The 7,397-nt window shown below is 44.8% G+C and overlaps 1 long non-coding RNA gene across 1 annotated transcript; it reads right to left on the bottom strand.

Annotated features, from left to right (window-relative positions):
• Nucleotides 1–3,440: 3,440 nt before the first annotated feature.
• On the bottom strand, nucleotides 3,441–5,865 carry LOC125146966 (uncharacterized). The gene is made up of 3 exons (XR_007144943.1): nucleotides 5,730–5,865; nucleotides 4,316–4,446; nucleotides 3,441–3,541 (listed from the first exon to the last, which is right to left on the bottom strand). It is a non-coding gene; the product is annotated as an uncharacterized LOC125146966 (long non-coding RNA).
• Nucleotides 5,866–7,397: the final 1,532 nt, after the last annotated feature.

Genomic DNA, 7,397 nt, shown 5'->3' with positions numbered 1-7,397 from the left:
CCTGTTTCGGATTCTGTGTCTCCCTCTCTCTGACCCTCCCCCGTTCATGCTCTGTCTCTCTCTGTCTCAAAAATAAATGAACGTTAAAAAAAAAAATTAAAAAAAAAAGCAAAATGCAGAAAAGGCCAGTCAATACAACCGTACCAAAATTTGAAACTTCTGACAAAAACAGTACAGAAGGATATCATCAATGATGTTGAAAAGTTAAATAATAACTCAGGAGAAAACATGTACCTTGTACGTACCAAAAGCTTAGGATTTAGGATGTAAAAAGAACTCGCAAAATTTAGTTTAAAAAAAGATCATGCAAAATCATCACACGTCGTGTAAATGGGTAACAGGTAGACTACGGGTAGAGGAATTACGGGAGGAAGAATAAATGGCAACAAACATGAAATAATGCACAACCAGACCAGAAATCAGGAAAATGTAAATTTAAGTAGAACAAGATGCCCTTTTCCTGCCAGCAGATGGGCAAAATGTTTTAAATCGGTAATAACACTGTTGGCAAAGATGAGATACATCCTCTCATTCGCCACTTGTGTAAATCAATACACCTATTTTAGAGACAATGTGGTACTATCTCTTAAAAATAAAACTATGCATACCCCGTGTCCCAGCAGTTCAACCTTCCAGTATCTACCTTAGAGAAACACACATATGCTCAGGAGGCATGAACAGCGGTGTGAACTGACCATTTTTGTTTCAGCAAGCCCCTGGATACAATTCAAGTGTCCACCAGTAAGGGACTGGCTGAGTGCACTGGGGGACAACCATAATTTGGAAGGCGAGCTGTTAGCTAGAGCCGGTAGGTTTATCTGCACAGGCAATAACAGATCTCTAGGATGCATTGTTCTGTGCAAAAGGGAAGTTTTGGAGGGATGTATGTGCTGGGATCCCATTGATATTTAAAAAAATATACACACGAAACACATACCCCTACGCATGTACATAAAACCACGTTGTATGTTTTCCAGGGGTACTGATATCTGTGTGTGCGTGCACAGAGCCAGGTATCAAAGGTACCAGACTGAAAGCAGTGAATCTCTCCTGGAGGAAGAAGATGTTTGCCGAGGGAGAGGATCAGAGAGGAACTTAGCTTCCTCTGTAATGATTTTACAAGATGAATTCAGTCACGTATTGCCTGATTATGCAGTTACAGTGTACGATTTTAAAAAGTGAGAGGCCTCAGGTTGGATCACTGAGTCCTGCTTATCCTTTAGACCTTTTCTTCACCTGCCCATGTCTCCTTGCTGTGGATACAGCCCCGGGAACAAGGGCATCTCCGTTCCCTGTAATCTGAAGGAAGTTATCTCAGGTGCTTTATCTCCAAGGATGGTGAATTAAGAGTGCTCCCGTAGGCTGAGGAGGAGTCCAGTCGAGTACCTGGTTTAAAGAATGGGCTTCATGCTGGGGCACCTGGGTGGCTCGGGTCCTGATCTCACGGTTTGTGAGTTCAAGCCCGGTGTTGGGCTCTGTGCTGCCAGCTCAGAGCCTGAAGCCTGCTTTGGATTCTGTGTCTCCCTCTCTCTCTGCCCCTCCCCCACTCGTGCTTGCTCTCTCTCTCCCTCTCTCTCCCTCTCTCTCTCTCTCTCTCTCTCAAAAATAAATAAACATAAAAAGAAAAAAAAAGAATGTGAATGTGCTTCACCCTGGATCTTTTTTCCTCTTGTAGGGGAGCTTCTAAGAAGGCAACACAGAACTTCTACGAAGTTCTCACAGTGGGGACAGAGCCCTTTGCTCAATGTCCTCGTGTTGGATCTCAAGGGTGGTGAGTCATTCGATTCTATGGGTTTTGAGTCATCTTCCTTATACCTGTGAGAAGTGAGACATAGCTCCCTCGCTCATGAGAAAACTGAGGGCCAAGGGGCAGGCACTGGCCAGTTTCCCAGCTCACGGAGCCCTGTGGGAGCTGGTATTTTGTTTGGCATTCCTACCCGTCCAGTCTGTCAGTCACGGTTCGTGGCGGCCGTGGAACACCCCAAACAGGAACTTCCGCCCTTAATTATCCTGAGCCGTGCAGAAGTGTGACTGGACCTTACTGCCTGAATCGGTTTCTCTTAACGATTAACCACAGAAAATAATCTGGCAAATTGTGTTTACGGAAATGCGTGGCTGCTCTCTCAAATGCATCGGGGGGAAATCGGGGACCTGCCCCTCTCCACTGAGGGAGCGCATTCCTCACCAGCCTGAGCTGGGGCAGAGATGCTGGGGTGAGGAGTGCGGAGGGGGGCCTCCTCAGGGACACAGCATCTAAAAGTGAGGTCGGCCAGCCACCTGCTCAGAATTGCCCGTGGTGTTTATTAAAATGCAGATTCCAGGGCCTCTCCACACCCATTGAATTGGAGTCTCTAGAGGTAGGCCCAGGAATTTGTGTTTAAAGCTATCTCCCTGGGGCTTCCTCTGCACACTGAAAGTTGAGCCCAACTGCACGAGGAGGAAAAAACCTGAGACAAGCACGCTCTTAGCAAGAATTCTCTTTAGCACCTTGGCTCCATGAATAGTAACCATACATATAAAGGACATCCACACCGTAGGATGTTGGCAACATATGACAGGCAAGGGATGCCCCAGGGAAGAGAGAGAAAGGAAGACACAGGACAGAGTAGGGGAGGAGCGGCTCATTCATTATACTCTGCAATCTTGTATCTTTGGTGGAAGCTTTGTATCTTCTGTTGGAAGCCTAGGTTACAAGGTGATAACGTAGAAATGTTTAGGTACGAGGGTCTCAAGTAGCATTGACTTCAGTCATCTGAAAGACACTCTGGAAGATATTTGACATTCTTAGTTTTTGTTCCAACAAAACCAGCCTCGTTCCTGATTCACAGATCATCCTGGGAATGTATGACTTACAGTCAGAGAGAAGTCTCCTGAGCAAAAAAAAACCAAAAAACAAAAAACAAAAAACCACGGTTCATTCAATGGTCTATGACATCACCTTTGAAGACTATGTCAAAAGGGGTTTTGTTCGATTAATTTTCATTATCTGTTGTTACCCAATTAACGAAAGGTGATCCTATTAATGAGTGTGTGAACGAGACATTTTCTTCGTTGCCACATCTGAAACATTCCCCAGCCTTTTCAGGGTGGAATCGGCCTGACCCAAAGTGTGGTCTTTCTTCATTGTAGAGAGATACAAACTCTCTCCAACCGTCCCAACACCAAATTATTATGTGTCAGCTGCTCGCCACCCAGGACACAATACGAGGCCTGTGCTTGAGTTACTGCCATTTTATATGAGCAAAATGCTAGCTTTCTTTTTTCAGCGAAGTCCACCGCGTCGGGAGAAGTTTCAATACCACGTTTCTTGGTTTGAAAGCAGGATTGTTTTATGAGCTGGCACCAGCTGCAGAGAACTCGCCAACTCCCTTTAAGAAATAATGTTTAGAAGAAGCTAAATTTGATTGAATGGAACCTTTGATACAAATGACTCTCAGACAATGAAACTATCTTCACAAGGAGATGTTCTCTTCCCCCACTGAGGAAGAAATAGAGACATGTTTCCATTGTCACTGTGGCCGGTCTGGATTGAAAAGGAAGGCTGTGGGAGAGATAAGCAAAAATAGGTTACATCTGAGTATGCTGGCCGTCTCTCCCCGCTTGCTGGAGAATCTCCTCTTTGTCTCACTCCTGAAGCACAGCGTTGTTTTCTTGGACCGGTGCTCTGAGTTAAACCTGGATTAAACTATGGATCCCTTACACCTGATTTTGTGATTTCGAGACTGACACAAATGCAAACCTAGAACACAATGGAACCCCGAATCACTTAAACCTCCGTAAATAGGAAAGAAGCCACTCGATCTTCCGAAAGATTGTCCGGTCGCTTTCTCTTCCATATCGATTGTTCAGCTATAAAATGAAATCACTGAATTCTTCCGTGTGCAAGCATTTGCTACTTTTGAGTATACGTTAAAGAATTTCACAGAGCAGAACTGTGTCATTAAAAGTATCTTATCCATCCACGTGATTCGGCAGTTTCATTTCTTGGTATGTGCTTATCCAAAAGATTTGAAGACAGGTCTTGAAGACGGATGTGCACACTCAGGTTTATAGCAGCGTCGTTTACAACAGCCAAAAGGTGGAAGCACTCCCAACGGCCATCGACAGATGATAAACAGATAAACAAAATGTGATGCACATACAATTCAGCCTTAAATGGGAGGAAATTCTGACATGCTACAACGTGGATGAATTTCGAGGTCATCAGGCTAAGCGAAATAAGCCAGTCATAAAAAAAAGAAATACCTTAGGATTGCATTTATATGAGGCACCTACAGTAGTCAAATGCACAGACAGAAAGTGGAAGGGTGCTCACCAGATGCTGGCGGGGAATTGTTGCTTTATGGGTGTGAAGTTTCATTTTGCAAGGTGAAAAAAGTTCTGGAGATGAACAGTGGTAAGGATTGCGCCACAGTGTGAACGCACGTAATGCCATTGAGCGATACGCTGGAAAAAAAAAGTGAGAATAGTAAATTTTATGTCATGTACATTTTTACCAGAACTTAATAATTTGTCTAAGTATTTCAGATTTTTAGGTCAAAGCGCTTATTAAGAGAATCTTCAACTTTTTCAAGATGTAAAATGCTTTCCACGTGACTTTAAAAGTAAATATTGGGGTGCCTGGGTGGCTCAGTCGGTTAAGCGTCCGACTTTGGCTCAGGTCATGATCTTACTGTTCATGGGTTCGAGCCCCAGGTCAGGATCTGTGCTGACAGCTCAGAGCCTGGAACCTGCTTTGGATTCTGTGTCTCCCTGTCTCTGCCCCTCCCCCGCTCATGCTTTGTCTCTCTCTCTCTCAAAAATAAATAAATGTTAAAATAAAAATAAATACAAATAAAAGTAAATATAATATTTTGGGGTTTTAAAATTATTTAAAAAAAATTTTTTTAACATTTATTCATTTTTGAGATTGAGAGAGGCAGAGCACGAGCAGGGAAGGGGCAGAGAGAGAGACACACAGAATCCAAAACGAGCTCCAGGCTCCAAGCTGTCAGCACAGAGCCCAACACGGGGCTCGAACTCACAGACCATGAGAACATGACCTGAGCTGAAGTCGGACGCCCAACCGACTGAGCCACCCAGGTGCCCCCTTTTTAAAAAAAAAATTTTTTTTAATATAATATTTTGTTAATTCCCTGCGTGTTTCAGGAAACTATGTTTCTGGTAACTGTCCACTTGAAGAAAGCCTTTATCTTCCTATTGCTTTCAAACCGTTTCTCCCTGGACCCAGGTATAGTCAGATTCCTTAGCCTCTTGTGCTGGTCTGTGGCTTCATCGCTCTGGTCTCTACCAGAAACTTAGGTAAATGGTTGCAAGCTTTGGTAAACTTGAACAATGAGAGTTGGGTACGGATCAATCTTTATGTTGAGGAGCCTGGAACTATAAAGCATATTCTTAATAAAAATTAATGTTCTACCTAGTTCACAGAACTGTGCACAGAATTAATAGCACAAGGCCCGCAGAAGTGCCTGGAGGCAGCTGACAAGTTATCTTAGTAGATATTTGCTTATTAAGCAGTAGCAACGAACAGAGCTGATGGACCCAGGGACATTGCTTTTATCCCTGTTTCCTGGGCTAGGAGGCGCTAGGTTTCTAAGCACGTCTCTTAGGAACAACAGAAGAAAGGGTCCTAAATCTCCACTCGTATGTCAGCTAAGTGAAGAAGTTCCATTATGTATACGTTATATATTGGGGTTCTGTTCACCCCCAAAAAGTTTAAATGCACTAACCACGAAGACGTGTTGCTTGACTGTGCACCTTTCTTTCTCTCTTTCCTGCTTCCCCCCTGTTCCAGTTCCACCTGGGAATCAACGCAGTTGTCCGGAGGCTGAAGCCACCCCAAGCAGTGCGAAGGGACCGAGCTGCGGACCCAGGCCAGGGGGAATCTCACGTTCCACCGCCGGTGGCAGTGATTGGCCCGGGAAGGGGCACGTGACCTCAGAGGGTGTGGTTAGAGTAAATCTCAAGCACTTTGCTGATAACATTCATCTGCACAAAGATTTTTGCTTCCTGCCTCCATGCCTGGGCGCTTGCAGCTCCAGGGAACAGCTGGAACCCGGTTACCACCAAAGGGTTTGCCCAGATCTGCCGAAGGAGGCGAAGTAACACCAAGGACGCAGAGCCAAGAACCGGTGAGGCGGAAATCGGTTCCCATTCAGGTGTTCGAGCTAGCCCCGAAGCTCTTCAAATCTTTATGGGCTTTTCAATTACATGAGCCGGTGAATTCCCTTTATAATTTAAGCCAGTATGAACCAGCTTTGCTCTTAGAACCAAAAACATTCTGATGCCTCATCCATCCATGTCAGGTGGCCCCTTCATTTTGTGGATGAGGAAACTAAGTCCCAACATGCTACATGATCAGTTAAGAGACATGGCCTTCCCAGACCCAGGCCTTTTTCTTTCACTGTTCTGGTCACTTAGAGCGTGTTTGTGATGAGTTTGGCAGCAGTGAATACAAAGTTAATCCTTATTACCAAGCACTGATCGGATGTGCTCCAAAGTGCTGAGACCGATTTGGACTTTGGACATTGGACTGTGGCAATCAATCTCATTGCCGTATGGTCACCCTGTGTATTACGGGTCCTGATGATTCACTAGAAAGAAGAAAGGATCAAGTAGTTGGAGCAAGGTGTGGGGACTTCCTTGAAGAATTTTATTTATTTTTTTAAGGTTTATTATTTATTTTGAGAGAGAGAGTGAGAGAGCTGGTGCATGAGTGGGGAAGGGGCAGAAAGAGAATTCCAAGCAGGTGCCACAATGTCGACACAGAGCCCATTTAGGGGCTCGTTCCCACGAACCGTGGGATCATGACCTGAGCCGAAATCAAGAGTCGGGGGGTTAGCTGACTGAGCCACCCAGGTGCCCCAAAGAATTGTATTTAATTTACAGTTAGTTTGCCAGCAACTCAGGCTCGATTTTATATGCCGCTTTGCCACTTTCTTCTGAACTTGTCACGGACTTTTGCTTCTTGCTAATCTTCCCTTATTACCACTTCTTATCTTTCAAAAGGACAACCTCACCGCCCTGTCTTCTTGCCTTTTGGGCCTCCTCTACAGCCACCAAGACTTACATACATTATAAATGTACGGGAAGGATGAGAGAGGGAGAGAGAAGAAATAAGTGTATGTATGTGGCCGTGTGCACGTAGCATGTATGAAAGAAATCGTGCATGGTCGTGACAGTCCTTGTTGCCGCAGCTGATAACCAGGCAGAATTGCTGTTTAGAACTCCCTTCCTCCACTCCTCATTCCATGTTTCCTTCCTTTGCCCCCAGCCAGGATATCAGCAGGTGTGGGTTCTTTACCTGGTAGAATGACCTCAACTTCCCTTTCTAAAAGGTCTGACTCTTTAGTGCTTCTGCCTGGTTTTGTCCACTAAGTGTTACTCTTGGACATGCA

The sequence above is a fragment of the Prionailurus viverrinus genome, chromosome D1 (assembly GCF_022837055.1).
Source record: "Prionailurus viverrinus isolate Anna chromosome D1, UM_Priviv_1.0, whole genome shotgun sequence".
Taxonomy (NCBI): Eukaryota; Metazoa; Chordata; class Mammalia; order Carnivora; family Felidae; genus Prionailurus; species Prionailurus viverrinus.
The sequence above is the reverse complement of the archived record's forward strand: the minus strand, read 5'-3'. Positions and strand labels throughout refer to the sequence as shown.